Source organism: Pantherophis guttatus, chromosome 2, assembly GCF_059756535.1.
Source record: "Pantherophis guttatus breed Tessera chromosome 2, ASM5975653v1, whole genome shotgun sequence".
Lineage (NCBI taxonomy): Eukaryota > Metazoa > Chordata > Lepidosauria > Squamata > Colubridae > Pantherophis > Pantherophis guttatus.
In genome coordinates this window covers 80,183,588-80,202,914 of record NC_142064.1, presented here as the reverse complement: position 1 = coordinate 80,202,914, position 19,327 = coordinate 80,183,588, and positions in this window count along the sequence as shown.

Below are 19,327 nucleotides of genomic sequence, written 5' to 3'. Positions count from 1 at the left end.
AATAAATGGACAGGAAAGCATCCTAACTTCCTTATGTCACATTCCCTGTATGGAATCAATCTTCAGTTTAGGAAAGAGTGAGATGACCACTCGTCATACCATGTTTGGAAAAGCTCCAGCCTAAATTTTATCCAGGACTAAAGTGTTGTTAATTTGAGATTAACCTAGTAAACCAAGGGAGAAAATGTGTAGGAGCACCAGTTTAAATCACAATAAACAACTCTTTTGTGTAAATTTTTTTTTTAAAAGCCATCAAAGTTTATTGAGCACCCTGGAAGTGATGCCAAAAGGAAGAATTGGTATTGGAGAGACCCACGCTTTCAAATAAAATAAAACATTTTAATCAGAAAGGTAAAGCAGAAGAAGCTTTAGCCATGCTTAGCTTACACTACTGCAATACAATTTTTAATTTCTTTTGGGAAATTTAACCACTAGCCAACTTTCATTGGCGTTAGTGTCACCATTGCAGAACTGTTGTATAGCTCTTGAAAGAGTTCATCAAATAAGCATTTCCTATCATATCAATCACCAACAGTTCATAAGGCAAAGAAATACCTTCTAAATCACAGTTATCAAGCTACTGATGGAAGCTCTTGTACCCCTACTGCAAACCCAAGAAGAACTGCAGAACTTGTAAATTGTTCGCTCCAGATGCACACTGAAAGAAAACCATCAGCCCCACAAAGAAAGCTAGGCACTTGATTCAGATATCTTTCCAAAATGCAAATAGTAAAATACACACTGAAGACTTTTGATGAGGGGTCTTTGGTGCTCTCTGAGCTTATTTGTTTTCTTGCAGACGTTTCATTACCAGACTAGGTAACATCATCAGTGCTAGTAAGGAGTAAGGAAGACTCCTTACTCGCACTGATGTTGTTACCTAATTTGGGTAATGAAACATCTGCAAGAAAACAAACAAGCTCAGAGAGCACGGGTGTGAAACTCGATCATGTGACATGACATATCGTGACCTATCACAATGTTTTTTGCCTTTGCGGAGCCAGGGTGGGTATGGCCTACACCTGATGCATCCGGCCCGTGGGCCACCAGTTTGACAGACCTGTCATAGAGCATGAAGGACCCTTCATGTCAATCCTGAGCCACAAATAATCTCTTTTATTAGGACTTCTGATGAAGCAAATGGCTTCTCTGAAAATGCCATTTCTTGACCATCTTGATAGGAAGCCATGATAAAATGTCATGCTAGCTCAAGCTGACAATCAAAGCCAGTAGAATTAAGCTGCTAGAGTTACCTTTTCTTTTCTTAGAGGTTATTAGTTGCTGGGAAGGTATCATATTTTGTATTCAATGCCTGAACAATGGAGGACCAAAACAAAATCTTTCCAAACATACAAAGGCAACTATTTCTTGGCAGAAAGCTTGGCTCGGTTTAGCCTGAGGTAACCAGAAGGTTTTCAAATAGAGATACAAATGTTAGAACAAATATCAGAATTGAAGGTCTTGCCAGCTAATTTCTTATGGCAGCAATTATACCCCAGAGGCAAGGAAAATCAGGTCCTTATGTGAGGGGGGGTGGAGGAAGAAACTTTTATCCTTGCTACTTACACATTTCTGGCAAGTTCACAAAATATGTTCTGGAAGCTTTGCCTGGGGCTCACCTTAATTGTCACCTCAGCAGCATCCGAGTAGCATTTGTCACCGCTTCAACTTATTTAAATCCTCTTATTAAATGTGGTTTTAAGTGGTGCCTCTGCCAGGTTGACATATTGTGGATGTGGTAATGCTTGTATTTAGGAGTATTTAACCAAATGGGAACAGCATGAAATCCACGTATTGGTTTTCTTCTTTGCTGCTTTCATTTCTTGAATATTGCATTGTCTGTTAGGTGCTGTGATTATTTTGTTCACGTCTTTACTCTTAAAAGACCCAGCCTGGGCACAGCTGTTTTTTTTATTATTATTATTATTATTCCTTCTGGATCTATATAGCCTACTATTTTTGCCTTATTTTAGCTTGTGTTTCCCCAAGGCATAGCAAGGATGCCAGATCTTGTGAAGCCCACTGGCTGTGTTTTAGAATCGCGTCTCTGGTGGCCGAAGAAGCGCTAACGAGAAAACAACTTGGGCTGCTGGCAAAACTCCTTAATGCCTTTGTAGGAAGGCAAAACTCCCTCCGTTTAAAAGAATTAGTGGAGATCTCCCCTCCTCTTAAAAAAAAAGTCTATAAATAAGACTTGCCCAATTATAGGAAGGCTTGGGGAACAGATGTTAGCAAAGCAATTGAAGTAGGAAGTCTTTGATGATGGAGCCTCTCTCAGTACTTTTCAATCTGGTTTCCCACCAGGTTTGGGAACAGAGGCAGCATTGTAGTCCCAGGGAATAAACTAGGTCTGGAGATTGGCTACAGATATTGATTTGCCACTAATCAATGCCTTTGGCTACAGCTTTCCTCAGATGAATTGAACTGGGATTCTAATGACTATGGGGACAGATGTACTTTAAACATCACAAGAGTAGTTTATAGGGGAAGAATCCATTCAACTTGCAGGAAAGAAGGAAAGGAAAGGAAAAGAAAGGAAAGGAAGGAAAGGAAAGGAAAGGAAAGGAAAGGAAAGGAAAGGAAAGGGAGAGAGGAGGAGGAGGAGGAGGGGGGAGGAAGAAGAAGAAGAAGAAGAAGAAGAAGAAGAAGAAGAAGAAGAAGAAGAAGAAGAAGAAGAAGAAGAAGAGGAGGAGGAGGAGGAGGAGGAGGAGGAGGAGGAGGAGGAGGAGGAGGAGGAGGAGGAGGAGGAGGAGGAGGAGGAGGAAGGAAGGAAGGAAGGAAGGAAGGAAGGAAGGAAGGAAGGAAGGAAGGAATTAGAAACAATTCAACCTGATGTTCTCAAATATGTTATCCTCAACTCAAGGCAGCCCACCTGTATCTGACACACAAAAATGGAGACTTAAATTCACATACAGGACCACAATTGAGCCCAAAATTTCTATTGCTAAGCGAGACATTCGTTAAGAGAATTTTGCCCCATTTCACAAACTTTCTTGCCACAGTTGTTAACGGAATCACGGCACTTGTTAAATTAGTAACACAGCTGTTAAATGAATCTGGCTTCCCCACTGACATTTCCCATTGTTAGAAGGTCGCAAAAGGGGATCACATGTCCCCAGGACATTGCAAACATCATAAATATGAATCAGTTGCCAAACATCCAAATTTTGATCAACTGACCATGAGGATGCTGTAACGGTTGTAAGTGTGAAAAAAAGTTTATGTGTCACTTTTTTCAATGCTGTTATAACTTTGAATGGTCACTAAATGAACTGTTGTAAGTCGAGAACTACTTGCACCCAGATGCTACGAGTTTTGGACAATTGCAGTAGATCCTGCAACTTTTCATTCTACCAAATGGTTAGTGAGGTATTCTTTTTCCTTTTCCCTTTAATGTTAAAATACTTCATCTTTTCCAGCATGGCACACTCAAATATCAACTGTCAACACCTTCATTGTCCTAGAGGAAAGAAAAACAAAGAAACAGCCAACCTCCATTTGCTACTGTCTATAGAAAATAGCATAAATCACATTTATTTCTTCACAGTAACTTGAATGAACATGTTTGATGATAGATTGCTCTCCCTTCATCCAATAAAGACATCATTTATTTATTTTTTTTACAAATGTCATTTTGGCAGGATTTTAATGTAATAGCCCACACTTAGAAATGTTGACAAATTCTTTTAACAGCATTGCACCTGTGCCTAATATGTAACCCAGCCCAGAGTCACTTGGATGGGTTGGGTAGCTATAGAACTTGAATAAATGAATAAATAAATAATAAAAGTAACACGATGCAACACTTTCAAAGACTGAATACAACTTCAAGGAAAACTGTCTTTCGGCATTGACTCAGTGCCACCAAAAAAAAAAAAAATCCACTGCCAGGAGCCAGACAAAGGGCAAATTACATGGCTGTTGAGTGTTTTATTTTTTCCAGATGGTCAATCCTCCACTACAGTTCATGGCTGAATAAAAGTTTAACTAAGAGCTTTTCCTCATGGTAGCCTTAAGCAGATTGACTCCTGTGTAGAAATTGACTGCAAAAGAAATCAGTTTTAAAAACTTTCCCATTTCTCCCCATTGGCCAGGGGTCTGTTCAATATATATATAATGTATATAACATATGGTTGTGAATAAATGTTTCTCTGTTATGGCTCACAAAAGGAAGTATGTGTTATGTATTATAGGAAGTGTTATGACCATCAAAGGAGTGAGTCATAGGCTTCACTCAGGTCCGCCAAAACAGCGGGAAAATACTTGAAGCTCATTGGTTCAGCTTCTGGCAGCCCTCTATAAAAGAGGACGCTGCCAGACAAGCAGGTTGTTGGGTTGCACTGGTCTACTAATAAAGAGCTGTGTCTATCTCTTCCATCATCGAATCTAACAGTATGGAATATGAATCTCTTACTAGAATGGGAACAGGGGTTTTCTTTTTTTCTGACACATTCAAGATGGCTACCTTAAAGAAGGGTTGCAGAGAAAGGTCCTAAAATGGCCTAGACCATTTGTTTCATCTTTCTACATGAAGGGTTAAGGTGTAAAATCCTCCCTCTCATTTTTGCTTGCTTGAATGATTGGATATCTTAGGCCACTTGTTCTATGTTGTGTGTATGGCCTGTGCAGTGCTGGGTTGCCCCCGGTTCACACTGGTTCTATAGAACCGGTAGTAAAACTGGCGGGAGACTCCGCCCACCATCCCCAATGTCATCAGAACGCTTCTGCGTGCGCAGAAGAGTACACGCGCGTGCGAGCGAAGCAAGCAAGCAAGTGCGGCTCCATTGCAAACTGGTAGTAAAGGTAAGTAGAACCCACCCCTGGGCCTGTGGCATATTTTAACTATCCATTCACTAAGGCAAAACTTACCACTGCCCAAAACTTTCAGTGTCTGAGTCATTCCTTCTTATTCAGCCGCTAAGAAAGAGTTTGCTGCTTTGCATAAGTAGTTTAATTGCCTAAAACAACCAATGAGCAGCCGCTTCAAGCACAGACTGCCCCATGAGCCCAAATGATACTGGAGCCCAGTTCTGAAAGATGTTGAGACGCCTGTGAGAAGCTAAATTCCTTTTTCTATCTTTGAATGGCTAGAGAAATTAGGCCCTCTTAGGAAGCATCTGGCACCTCACAATATCAGACCCCAAATTAGCATTGATGGTGAATGCTTTCTTGAAACCATGCAATTATGGGCTGCCAAACACATTCTTTGTACAATTTCGGGATTAATATTACACCTTTCAAAAGCTCAGAAGCCAATAGTGTAATTAAGGACTGCCATTTCCCATATTGTCCAAGTAACACTCCTTACAATAAAAGCATTGTGACCACTTTGAAACCCAGGAATCTTGGGAGAAAACTTTGAGGCTGGTGTTGGGAAACTGAATTCAAACACAGATCTTGGTTTCTTGGACACTCATTTCTTCTCTCCTCTTTGTGCTGTTCACTCATCGCAATTGCCGCGCGATATCATTTGTGCACATATTCACTGTTCGATTTTTCTAACTGACTGAACCTGAATGCTTTCGGCTGTAAGCACTCAGTGTTTCCCTACAGCTTGAATAGACTTAAAAGAGAAAGAAAGAAAGAAAGAGAAAGAAAGAAAAAAAGAAAAAAAGAAAAGAAAGAAAGAAAGAAAGAAAGAAAGAAAGAAAGAAAGAAAGAAAGAAAGAAAGAAAGAAAGAAAGCTTGTTAAGTTGTTGCAAGAATCTCATGTTAAACATAATGATTTTCATGGATAGTGAATGAAAAAAAATTCTAAAATTATTTTTGCAACCCTGGTGACTAAGATAAGATATACCAAAAAACATAAACTAGCATATTGATAAACTGAAAAGTGGCACATTTTCCAATTAACATTTAAAGCCTAAAACACAGTTATTTAGAAGGACTTAACATATACACAGTTTATTTCTTAACCAAATTAAAAGTAGTTCCTGCTGCAAATAGCAACTAAGTCTCAAACATAAATTTCGAGGGCAAATCCGAGTACTTTTGATTTAGAGTTTCAGCTTTTGAAATGCAGCTCTTGAACTTTTCAATTGAGTTTTGATGTGGAGTTGTGTGGGTTTTTCTTTTCAGAAAAATGCAAATGTATACAAAATCAATGACTAATTTTATTCAAACATGTTATTTTAACATCACTTTTTTTCCTGAGGACATAATCAAAAATAACTGTTTTATTTTAGTTAATTCAGAAGGATTTTAATGACTATTAAATAGTATGTCAGGAATGATATGTGTAACAATACACAGTTCAAAGATTTAAGCATTATTAATTTTGGATTATATTGGATATGGGGATTTTTAAAAAAAAAAAATCACCAAAACTGCTAGGAGAATGTTTATGAACTTTGTTATGGTACATCTGTGACAGGTCTATGGTAGCAAATGATTAGCATTTATTCTTCCAAAGAAATAACGTATGATGGGGATAGGTTTCTTCTATCATCTTCATCGTCGTCATCATTTCCCCTCACCCAGCTTTTCTAGGATTGACCATGTAATCATGCAACATCTTCATATTGTTGTTTCTATATCTCATTACTCTAGGATTTAAAATTAAATTTCTTTAAATCTAAAGAGGAGAAAAGGAAACACAAGCCATTTGTATTTCTTACACCTTTGCTTTATAAAGCATTAAGGAAGTCCCTCTGATGGAACCAAGAGCCTTCTCTGTGATGGCTCCCTCCCTGTGGAACATCATCTCCACAGAGATAAGATCGGCCCCCACCTTGACATGTTTCAAAAGGTCATGAAAACATGGGTTTGCCAGGGGGGCTGGGAGTCCCAGGGTGATACGGAGCCCTTCAAGTAGCTTGTTTGATTGTTATCACCAGGGAGATAGGGTTTTATTGGATTTTGTATTTGGAGTTTTATTTCTGGAAGCTTCCTGGAGTCACTGTAAGGGAATTGGGGGCCATATATATTTTATAAATAAATAAATGAATGAATGAATGAATGAATGAATAAGCCAAGCTACTTGAATCAGTTTAGAAGGAATGCAAAATGTAAGAGTATTAAAAAAAGATAAAGACTCAAAAATTGTAAGGTTGTTTTGGGTTTTATTAAGGAAAAATCCTATGTCTTAATGACCATGGTGTCATAGAAGATTAAAATAGTTTTTTTATGACCGATATAGAAAAAAATGAGATAAGAGATAAGATAACCTTGGTGGAGCAGCGGACTAAAGCACTGTTAAATAGCACTTAAGCTGCCAGCTGCCTGCAATTACTGCAAGTTCGAATCTCACCAGGCTCAAGGTTGACTCAGCCTTCCATCCTTCCGAGGTAGGTAAAATGAGGACCTGGATTGTGGGGGCAATAAACTGACTTTGAATAAAAAAGAACACCTCTTGTGGGGGGCCGAAAGCCCTACTAAGCAGGTATATACAAAAGTATGAAGGCTATTGCTTAACGCATTGTAAGCCGCCCTGAGTCTCCGGAGAAGGGCGGCATATAAATCGAACCAATAAATAAATAAATAAATAAATAAATAAATAAATAAATAAATAAATAAAGTTTATTGTCACATTTCTGTGTACACAATGGCACACATTAATATGAAATTCTGAAGCCCGCTCTCAAAAGAATACACATATATACACATATACACACACACACACACACATGTACTATACTGTATACATACATACTTACATGTGTGTGTGTGTGTACTATATGTTACAAAGCTATTACAGAATCTAGTTCTTCTACGGATGCCACAAATCCTCCTAATAGTATTTCGTTTATTATATTTGAGAACAGGGTCAACTTATTCATCATTTCTCAATGTTATCTAGCAAGCTGAAGTGACTGACTATTGAAAGAAATTTAGTAACTTTTTAACGCTGTTAAAAGCCCTGTTGCAACCAAAAATTAATAACGCTCCTAAACGAGTCAGATATTAAATACTAGAAAATGGGTTATTCTAAGCAAAGTATGGAATTATCATAGGCATGGCAACATTTGCTTCTATTGCAGTTTCTTATTTCCATCGATATTCTCCAAACCAATCATTAGAGGGTGAGGTGGTTTTTTTTGTTTTGTTTTGCTTTGCTTTTTTTAAAAAAAAAATCTTTGCTACTATTAGTTTCCATACATTGTAAATGCACCATTTCTTCTAAGGGGCAGGGGAATATGTTTTCCTTAGTAATTAGATCTTCTGCCACTTAACTATGAACAGATGGTGGCAATGTTTAAGCCGTTATTCTCATTTAAGAGTGTTTAAGAATAATCATTATGTGTAGAGAGAGCCCAACCTACAACAGGAGCTAAATTTGTCTATAGTAAAAAAAAAACACCTGTTTGAGCACTTTGGCTACCCTGAATTACTGCTTGGGGGGGTGGGGGGGTCTCTTGTACTTCTTCACCTCTTCCATATTCACCTGCTGTCTCTTCAATAGCTTTTACATGATTAGAGAGGGTTTCTCCATATGTGTAGGCCAGACCTTGGGAGCACATCTGTCCTTGGAAAGTTTCTCCTGTAATCACGGACAAAGAATTCTATCTTGTGTCTATTGCTCCAAAGGAAGATAGATGTATGCCACCCCTCTTTCTTGCAGAGAAACAGCGGGAAAGCTTCACAGATCTCACCACTTCCTTCTTCTGCACAAGTCAATTGAGATCAAGGGTGGGTTGTTGGGGGTTCACAGGGGTTCGGGAGAACCTCTAAATAAAATTCTGTTCAGTTTGGAGAACCCCCAAATCCCACTCCTGGCTGGCCCTACGCACCCCACCCCTCCCAGGAGTCCCCATGCAGCCTGTTTTGGATGCAGGGCACGCGCGGAGGCTCAGGGAGGGCAAAAAACGGCCTACCGGAAGTTTGTGAAGGCCGGAAAGGGCCTGTTTCCGGCCTCCAGAGGGCCTCCGGAGCCTGGGGAGGTCATTTTTGCCCTCCCAGAGGCTCGAGGAAAGCCTCCGGAGCCCGAGGAGAGCAAAAATGCCCCCCCACCCGTCCTGGTGCAGGAAGCCAACTAGACCACGCTCACCATAGCACGTCCATCCAGCAACTGGGTAGAGAACCCCTTGCTAAAAATTTTGAAGCCCCACCCCTGGTTGAGATGTAGGGAAACCATACTAATCAGAAGGAAGAACCTCATCAGTAGTTGAGCAACCACAGCCCTCAAAAACCTGCTTTGTGGGGTACCACTGGGGCCCAAAATGTTTTCTTCACACCATACCATTGATAAACAATGTCTCTGAATAAGGCTGGAGAAAAGGACCAACTGTAGCAGTGTAATGGCAGCTTATCACATAGTCATTGGTAAATCAGCCTAATACAGGGAGTCCTCATCTTACCACCACAAGTGAGCCCAGAATTTCTATTGTGTTAAGTTTCCACTCAGCTAGGAAGGGTCATTTCTGAGATGCTTTTCATGTTTCCGTTCCTTGTGTGGGCTGAGATATCTCTTATCTGATCAGTGTCTAAACTGCAGCTCCCAAAATCATTCTTATAGCCCATTACAGTTGGCCTTAATCCAAATTTGACTACAGCTAACATCATCTACGTAATGCCGCACGTCCGTGTGTGCACTCCCAAAAAGGTTCGCCATCACTGCCCTAGCATATTGTCCAGGACTATGTATTCATTCTGGACAGATCCCAAATTAAATTAAGCTTATTCAGAGAAATCTAGTATTCCTCAAAATTGAATTTGGATATTCTGAATCTGCCCAAATCAAATTTTGGCTCCTTCTAAACTTCTAAGTGCCACGTGACTGTTCAGAAGCAGATAGTAGACATACTAGTTTTATGTTTATACAGACCTTCTATATTTTTGGAGCACTTCCCATATGAGGAAAAAGCACAAAAACGTGAGAAAAGAGAAAAAGAGACACAGTTTTGCAGGTAACATTTCTAACTGGAGAAGTTTTTTTTTAAATCTAATCACTGACCTTTCAGAAGAGATATAATAGTTGTTAATCAGATAATATTTGTACTTCATGACTGCCACAACTGCAGAAATAATTCCCAAAATTTCCAGAAATACCTTGAGAACCAGTACTAACTAGGCTTTATAGGTAGTCCTCAACTTAAGCCCCAAATTTATGTTGCTAAATGAGACAATTGTTAAGAGAATTTTGCCCCATTTTATGATCTTTCTTGCCACAGTTGTTAAGGGAATCACTGCAGGAGTTAAATTAGTTACACTGTCGTTAAGTGAATCTGGCTTCCCCATTGATTTTGTTTGTCTGAAGGTTGCAAAATGGGATCACATAACCCCGGAATACTGCAACCATCCTAAATATGAGTCAGTTGCCAAGGATCTGAATTTTGACCACATGACCATGGGGATGTTGCAACGGTCGTAAGTGTGAAAAACAGTCATAAGTCACTTTTCTCGGGTCCATTGTAACTTTGAACAGTCAGTAAATGGACTGTTGTAAGTTGAGGACTACCTGTATAAACATCTATTGGAACTAGTAGAGTGGGTGCCTCTGACTAACTTCATTACATAAGCATGATTACTTTGATCTAGTGGTTAAGGCAATAGGCTAGAAACCAGGAGACAGTGAATTCTAGTTCTGCCTTAGGCATGAAAACTGGCTAGATGACTTTGAACCAATCACTGTCTCTCACAACACACAACACACCCAAAATTTCCCAGCCAGTATGCAATTCTGGGAGCTGAAGCCCATTCAAAATTGCCAAGTTTGAAACACACTCTGCCTGAAGCCTTTCTAGAACTTTCTCCTTCATCTCTGCCTTAGGCTATTTTAATGTAATGTGCAATAGTAGTCCTCACAAAATCCACACAAACTTTCTAGCAGGGATGTCAGCAGGGGAGTTTAAAAAAAAAAAGTCAAGACGATGGACACAACCATGAGATCAAATCTCCACTCTGACTAGTGTTGAGTTTGGTTTTTAAATGGAAACTCAATTCTTTCAGATGGAGGTTATGTGAAATGCTCTTCAGAAAGAAGCAGTGGGGTGAAATGTAAAAGAAATTAAAGGAGTTTTTGAAATAATGAAAATATTTTTTAAAAAAAACTTAATAAAGGTACAAATATAAGAATGTTTGAGATGCATAACTTTCATACAAGGTTACTTTATACAACATAATAGTGAACTCAAAATAAGAGGCAAGAGAAAACACAAGCTATTTTGAATATAAAAAGAAAAGAAGAGGAATTAAAGAAGTTTCCAGAGAAAAGAATATTTCTGAACAAGTTAAGCTTCTAAAGTAATAATTATCTATGTTAACATAAGAGAAATGTAAATAAAAATAAATTATGCAAAACAAAAAGTTTTGTGGATAAGCCATGGAAGTGAATGGCATACAAATTACCCCCCAAAAGAGGAAATAATATTGAAATTATAAGAGGGAAATAGTGTAATAATAGATATTATGCACTGTGGACTAGAGTTGAAGATGCTCGTCTCCCACTCAGAAGGCTGAGAATTCAATCCTAGGCAGTGACAGAAATTTTTCTATTGGGGCACAAAATGAAAATATCTGCTGTGAGCTGTGCGTAGGCATCAGGAAGGGCATCCAGCCAGTAAATGCTCAGCTCCATTCAGTCACCCTGACTCCACCCTGATAAAAAGAGCCATAAAAAAGAAAACAAATAACAAAGTAGTGAAAAACGGAAACAGATCATGAATGAGTCCAAAATTAAGGAAATGCTTGGATATAGTATATTTAGATTTCAAAAAGTTTCATTCTTTTCAAACTTTCTGTAATATTATATTTGATGTATGATGACCGTCTCCTTCCTTTCACTGCTCATATTCACAAGCTCCCCTACATTCAAACAATCCCAAGACATCATTTAAGTACTAAGCAAAACTACTGGAAGGCATGGGCTGAAAATTTCCATTTCATAGACTACAATTGTTATACTCAAATATAGAAGGGAATGTTGTTTTCACAAAGTGTCAATCAAACATTTCAGCAGCATGAATGCATATTAAACAGTCATAATTTTCCTAAAATATTAATTAGCTGTTACCTCATGGAAGGAGTTGAGAAATCTCTAAATTGTGATGACTTTCTACTGAAAAAGATATTAAGTTTGGGAAGACAACTTTGGGACTTTGACAGAGTAGTAATTTATATACTTAATGGTAATTCATACCAATTTATGTTATTGGTATTAAAACTAAGCATCATTAAGCGATGGTAATGAGAATATAGCCTACAATGCTGTTTCAGATGTGGGAAAGAAGACATGATTACAAGCTCCAAATGTTATATTCAGCCCATTCATTCTGAGCCTTAAGCCTCAGAAGCAAATCTTCCAAAAATTGGTTAGATAGTGTATAATATCTTAAATCTAGCTCATCGAAAGCGAGGCAGTTGGCTAAATTTCAATGATACAGTATTACTTTTGGTTTTCCAGCACAAGGAAGAACTCTAATAATCTGATTTTTATTCATTGTCTTAGGCTCCATGTTGACCTTGTCAAAAGGCAGAGAGTTACAGTGAAACTTCATTTAAGTTTATAGGATATAAAACAATTTCAATATTTTTTTCTGTTCTATAATCCTGTTTGGAGGGGAAAAAATGGAACATTCAATTAGTATCCAAAACTGGAGACTGCAAAATTATGGTTTAGGAAAAAAAATATCCTTTTTTTTTAAATCTAAACCATACTTTTACAGTTTCCAGTTTTGGATACTAATTGAATGTGACATCGTGTTCCTCAGAGGTAAACACTTGATTCCTAACCATTCATTTAGACTAAGTTATTTGGTACATAACCAAGTTGATTTAGCTTGCAAGATCTAGCAACCCCAATTAGTAAGGAACATTAATGACAATTTCTCTATCTAACTTGTAAAATGGACTTTACAGGCCCAACTGTTTTCTTAAGACAAAGATTTATGTGTTATTTAAAATCACAACTGACTCCAGAATGATGAGTCAATATCTAAACAACATTCTTAATGTATTCTCCATCCACTTTTTCAGAGTTGCCTTTTACCAATTTCTTCCTAAATTATCATGTTTTCTCCAGGAAAAACACAGTCAGGCATTCATTGGTGAACACCATCTATTTGTTATCTTCTTGTCATGGCTTTTTCCCAACAAAAAGGATGTATGTCACAGTGACTCAATTTAAATTAGTATCAAGTGCGGGAGAAATCAGGAGATTCAGGCAATTCAAATGAGTATAAAGACTTATTGCAAACTTAAGCTCTCTACAAGAATCTGACCAACTGATGGTCAAGGGAAATGAGCGGGAGATAAGAAAGACATTCAAGCTGAGCTGGACTTAGATCTCTTGTGGGCATGAAGGGACTCATGACTTATGACATGTCTGACCTCTCCCTCGGATTCAGCATGGTCATCTCCTACCCAAAATTTCTGTTGCTAAGTGAGACATTTGTTAAGTAAGTTTTGCCCCATTTTACGACTTTTCTTGTCACAGTTATTAAATAAATCACTACAGTTGTTAAATGAATCTGGGTTTCCCATTGACTTTGCTTGTCAGAAGGTTATTATAAGGGATCACATGACCCCAGGACACTACAACTGTCATAAATATGAGTCAGTTAGCCAAACGTTTGAATTTTGATCGTCTGACTATGGGGATGCTGCAATAGTCATAAGTGTGAAAAACTATCATAAGTTTCTTTTTTCAGTACCATGGTAAATTTGAATGGTCGCTAAATGAACTGTTGTACATCAAGGACTACCTCTATCACTCCAAGGTATAACAACAGGTTTCTTTTTTCAATGAGTGTCCACTTTGATCTGCAAGTTTGTAATCTTTTCCCAATTTTTTTTTCTCAATCCCCCCATCACCCAGTATGACAACATCAATAAACCAAGATTTTCTTCTTTTCAATAATTGTTACATCCGGCATATTATGAACAAGATGCCTGACTATTTGAATCTTAAAGTCCCACAGGACCTTAACCTGCTCGTTACTCCAAATCCAGAGTAACATTGTTTGGGTTTGGCAGCCTTCCAAATGAGATAGATAGATAGATAGATAGATAGATAGATAGATAGATAGATAGATAGATAGATAGATATAGATGTATATATAGACAGACAGACAGACAGACAATTTTTTTTCTGAATATCCACTTTATTACCCACTATGATAGTGGTAATATTTATCATAATTGCTTAACGCATTGTAAGCCGCCCTGAGTCTCCGGAGAAGGGCGGCATATAAATCAAATTTTTTTTAAAAAAAAAATCAGTTTTGTTTTTACCTTAAGAATGCAATATAGTTCCTATCCAAGTAGCACTTGCTTTGATGATATTCACAATGAAATATAAATCTTGTTATAGGATAGATAGCCTTCAGTTTACCCTTTAAAAAATGGACTAATCAATTTCCATAAATGAATGGAATATTTTTATAATCCATAGGACTATGATATAATTCTGATTTACTTAACTTTGACTTCTCTGACATAGTTTTTACAATTTGTACTGCTTGTTCTAACATATCCATCATCAAGCACTTCATTCCTATACAAAAACTTTATTCCTATGCAAATTTACCAAATCCTTTGAAATCACTAAAGATCATAATGAATAGAATAGAATAGAATAGAATAGAATAGAATAGAATAGAATAGAATAGAATAGAATAGAATAGAATAGAATAGAATAGAATAGAATAACAGAGTTGGAAGGGACCTTGGAGGTCTTCTAGTCCAACCCCCTGCCCAGGCAGGAAACCCTACACCATTTCAGACAAATGGTTATCCAACATCTTCTTAAAAACTTCCAGTGTTGGAGCATTCACAACTTCTGCAGGCAAGTTGTTCCACTTATTAGTTGTTCTGTCAGGAAATTTCTCCGTAGTTCTAAGTTGCTTCTCTCCTTGATTAGTTTCCACCCATTGCTTCTTCTTCTACCCTCAGGTGCTTTGAAGAATAGTTTTGACTCCCTCTTCTTTGTGGCAGCCCCTGAGATATTGGAAGACTGCTATCATGTCTCCCTTAGTCCTTCTTTTCATTAAACTAGACATACCCAGTTCCTGCAACCGTTCTTCATATGTTTGTATACAACATCGTGTAGAATATCACATCTAGCCAATAAAGATGTACAATGCATAGTAGCAGCATTGCTACCTGCTTACATACATAAATATAAACAAACAATATATAAATAAATAATAAATACTTAATCAACAAATAAAGACCCAGTTTCGTGAAGTGGCTTAAGACACCAGGTTAAAAACCAAGAGACTATGAATTCTAGTCCCACTTTAGGCATAAAAGCCATCTGGATGACTTTGGACCAATCCCTCTTTCTCCGCCCAACCAACCTCACAGGGTTGGTGTTATTGGGACAATAGGAGGAGGAAGGAATGTGAGATATGTTTGCTGCCTTAAGATATTTATAAAAATAATGAAGACAGGATAAAAATGAATGAAAAAATAAACAAAAATAAATACTTTGTATACTATGCCACCAATACAAGATATTCTTTACCTTGAGATTCGAAGAAATCAGTCCATATTTTTGGCTATGGTACACGATTTGTTTTTTATTGATTTTTGTAAAATTTGTATAAATTTGATAATCTCAACCATGGTCACTACAGGTAGTCCTCGAGTTACTACAGTTCACTTAGTGACGGTTCAAAGTTACAGCGGCACTAAAAAAAGTGACTTATCACCATTTTATTTATTTATTTATTATTTATTTATAGGTTCAATTTATATGCCGCCCTTCTCCAGAGACTCAGGGCGGCTTACAATGCGTTAAGCAATAGCCTTCATACTTTTGTATATACCTGCTTAGTAGGGCTTTCGGGCCCCCCCCAAGAGGTGTTCTTTTTTATTCAAAGTCAGTTTATTGCCCCCACAATCCAGGTCCTCATTTTACCTACCTCAGAAGGATGGAAGGCTGAGTCAACCTTGAGCCTGGTGAGATTCGAACTTGCAGTAATTGCAGGCAGCTGGTGCTATTTAACAGCGCTTTAGTCTGCTGCGCCACCAAGACTCTATTTTTCACACTTTATGACTGTTGTATCCCTATGATTCCGTGATTTACATTCAAATGCTTGGCAACTGGTTCATATTTATTCATATTCATATTGCAGTGTCCCGGGATCATGTGAGCATCTTTTGCGACTGTCTGACCAGCAAAATCAATGGGGAAGCCAGATCCATTTAACAACCATGTTAGTAATTTAACAACTGCAGTGATTCACTTAACAAATGTGGCAAGAAAAGTCATAAAATGGCACAAAATTCACTTAACAAATTTTTCACTTAGCAACATAAATTCTGGGCTGAATTGTGGTCGTAAGTCAAGGACTACCTGCATTTGAGCATACATACCTATCCATACAACAGCATCTCTAACCCTTCTCGTACATAATTCTATTCCTATGTGCATATGCATCTTAATATCGTTTAACATTTCCAGTCCAAATTTCTGTGATTCTAATTATATGATCATACTTAAAGTTGTTCAACTTTATAATTATTGAATTCAAATTGTAATTACATTCTCATAAATATGTACCGTATTTTTCGGAATATAAGATGCACCTTTTTCCCCCAAAAAAGAGGGTGAAAATCTGGGTGCGTCTTATACTATGAATGTAGCCCCACCCAGCTTCTCAAACGGAGGTTTCAGAGGCTGAAAAAAGCATCAGAAACGAAGCTTCAGAAAAAAAGTCTCAGAAACAGAGCTTCAGAGGTTTTTTTTCTGAAGCTCTGTTTTGGAGGCTTTCAGAGGCAGAAAAAAAGTTTTTTCTGAAACAGAGTTTCAGAAGTTTCAGAGGCAGAAAAAAAAAGCAAAAAAAAAGCAAGGCACAGAGCTCACAACCAATGAATCTGTTGCTAAAATTCACCTCTGGGAAAAACTGATTGGGGGTATTCCGGGAGCTGATCCTCCAATCAGCTTTTTTCTTATTTTCCTCCCCAAAAACTAAGGTGCGTCTTATACACCGGTGCATCTTATACTCCAAAAAATACGGTAACTCTTGGTCATTCTCACTTCTTCTGCAACATTCTGCTTCTGCTGAGACCAGCCTTTCAAAATATAATATTTCATGAGTTATAATGGAATATATTGAAATATAATGAAATGACACACCCGCAGAGTGTCAGACATGCCCAGTTTCTATGTTAAACTTCCCATCTTATAATCATTCACATTTAAAGCCTTTTCTCAAATCATTTGAATTTAAAGTCCTAGTACAGTACTGTTTCTTTTTGTACCTCTTACTGTTATTCTATTTACTTACTCCATCGGTGTAGAATTGCCTTTAATTTGAAATTAATTAAGTTTGCCACTTCTCAGATGCTGGACAAGCCTTAATACTATTGGATTTACACACTTGTCATAAGATTTCATAGCTTTTGTTTTTGACAAGGCCATTGGAGTTCTTTAATTCGGTGCCCTTTGGATAAACTGTGCTATGTTTTGAAATAAACAAGTGACAGATTAAAATACAATACAAGATTCTTTGTTAAAACATATCTCCACCTGCTGGACAACAACTAACAAGACCACTGCATAAAAAGAGACACTGAATTCCTCCTTGAGCAGAAAGGTGGAGCATGCATGAAATGAAGAAATAAACGTAGAAAAACAAACTAACTAAGAGGGTTACATATTTTTGGTTTCTAATCCAAGCAAAAGAGGAATGCTGAAAGCTACATTTGTTTTTGAGAAAATAAATCTAGACTCAACTGGAAAAGTAGATGAAGCCAGGACAGGAAAAAAAAAAAAAGTAGATGGGCCCACGGAAAAAAAAATAACTCAATTTTGTTTAAAATTATTATTTTTAAAATACAATTTATTTGTATTCCATATCAATCACATTAAGAAGTTCAATTCACAGGCAACTTTTTAGGGAGTGGAGATGAAGCCTTGGGGGTCTCATGTCCACATCCCTGCACAGCAAAATAAAATCTAAGTAATTTAAGGCATGATCACACAAGACATGTTTTTCTTTGAGCTAGTGGATGTTACGTACATCCTTCTTCTCACTTTGTTGAACCGACACAATGATACGACATTTAATTTTTTTAATGAATTAGATTTGTTGTCATTTCAAAGTACTATAGCAAGACATTTCAGTGAGCAGCACAGCAGCATAGAGGTGAAGATGCTTGCCTCCCACTTAGGAGGTTGAGAGTTCAATCCTAGGCAGTGGCAGATGTTTCTCTATCAGGACGCAATGAGAAAGTATCTGCTGTGAGCTCTGCATAGGTGTCAGGAAGGGCATTCAGCCAGGAAATACTCAGTTCCGTTTAGTCACCCGAGATCCACCCCAGAAAAAAAGGATTACATAAAAAGAAGAAAAAAGTAGCAATACATTTCACTACTAGCTTTGTTTACTTTAATGCTACAAATAAATTCCTGGAGACTGTAAACAATACAACTCACAATTTTTTGGCTGCTATTGCTGATACGTCTGTTAAATGCCTCAGAGGAAGATAGATGATAATTAGAGCAACTGTCCTCAAGGACTACCCCTATTTAAGTTGTGCAACAAAAACAGCAGACAACACCTATTACAGAAAATCTTAGAGGATGTGCAGGTTTTTATTTATTTATGATTCAACGTCTATTCTGCCCATCTTGCTGAGGTGACTCTCTAGGTGGTTTGCAGTCATATAATTAAAATACGATATAAAACCTCAAAACAATAAATAAGGACCATACATTTAAAAATTCAGATAAATTTGATTAACAATCATGGAAAGGAACGATGTGCATTTAGGAGGAGGTGGGGTCTGTCTTAATCCATTAACCACTTCCAAGACGCCGCTCCATTATTGAGGCCCCAAGACAGCTGGCAGAGCGAGGTCTTCAAACACTTTCAGAGAGTCAGAAGGGTGGGTGCCAGTGGTGGGTTGCCCCCAATTTGGACCGGTTCACAAGAACCGGTAGTAAAACCGGCAGGTGACTCCGCCCACTGACCCAGACATCATCATAAGTGATCTGCGCATGCGCAGAAGCTTCGATGCGAACCGAAGTAAAGGTAAGTAGAACCCACCCCCGGTGAGTGCGGATCTAACTTCAGAGGTCAGGATGTTCTAGAACAGGGGTCTCCAACCTTGGCAACTTTAAGACTTGTAGACTTCAACTCCCATTGAAGTTGGGAGCTTTGCTGGCTGAGGAATTCTGGAAGTTGAAGTCCACAAGTCTTAAAGTTGCCAAGGTTGGAGACTCCTGTTCTAGAAGATGGGAGCCACAGCAGAAAAGGCTCTTCTCCTGGACCCTGCCAGTTGAAATTTCTTGACAAACAAAATCCAAAGCTTGACTCTTCTGCCAGCAAAGATGGAACGGACATATCCTATCAGGATGAGCTGGTTCTTCAGATAGCCTGGACCCATGCCATTAAGGGCCTTGAAAGTGATAACCAACACCTTGAATTGGATCCAAAAACAA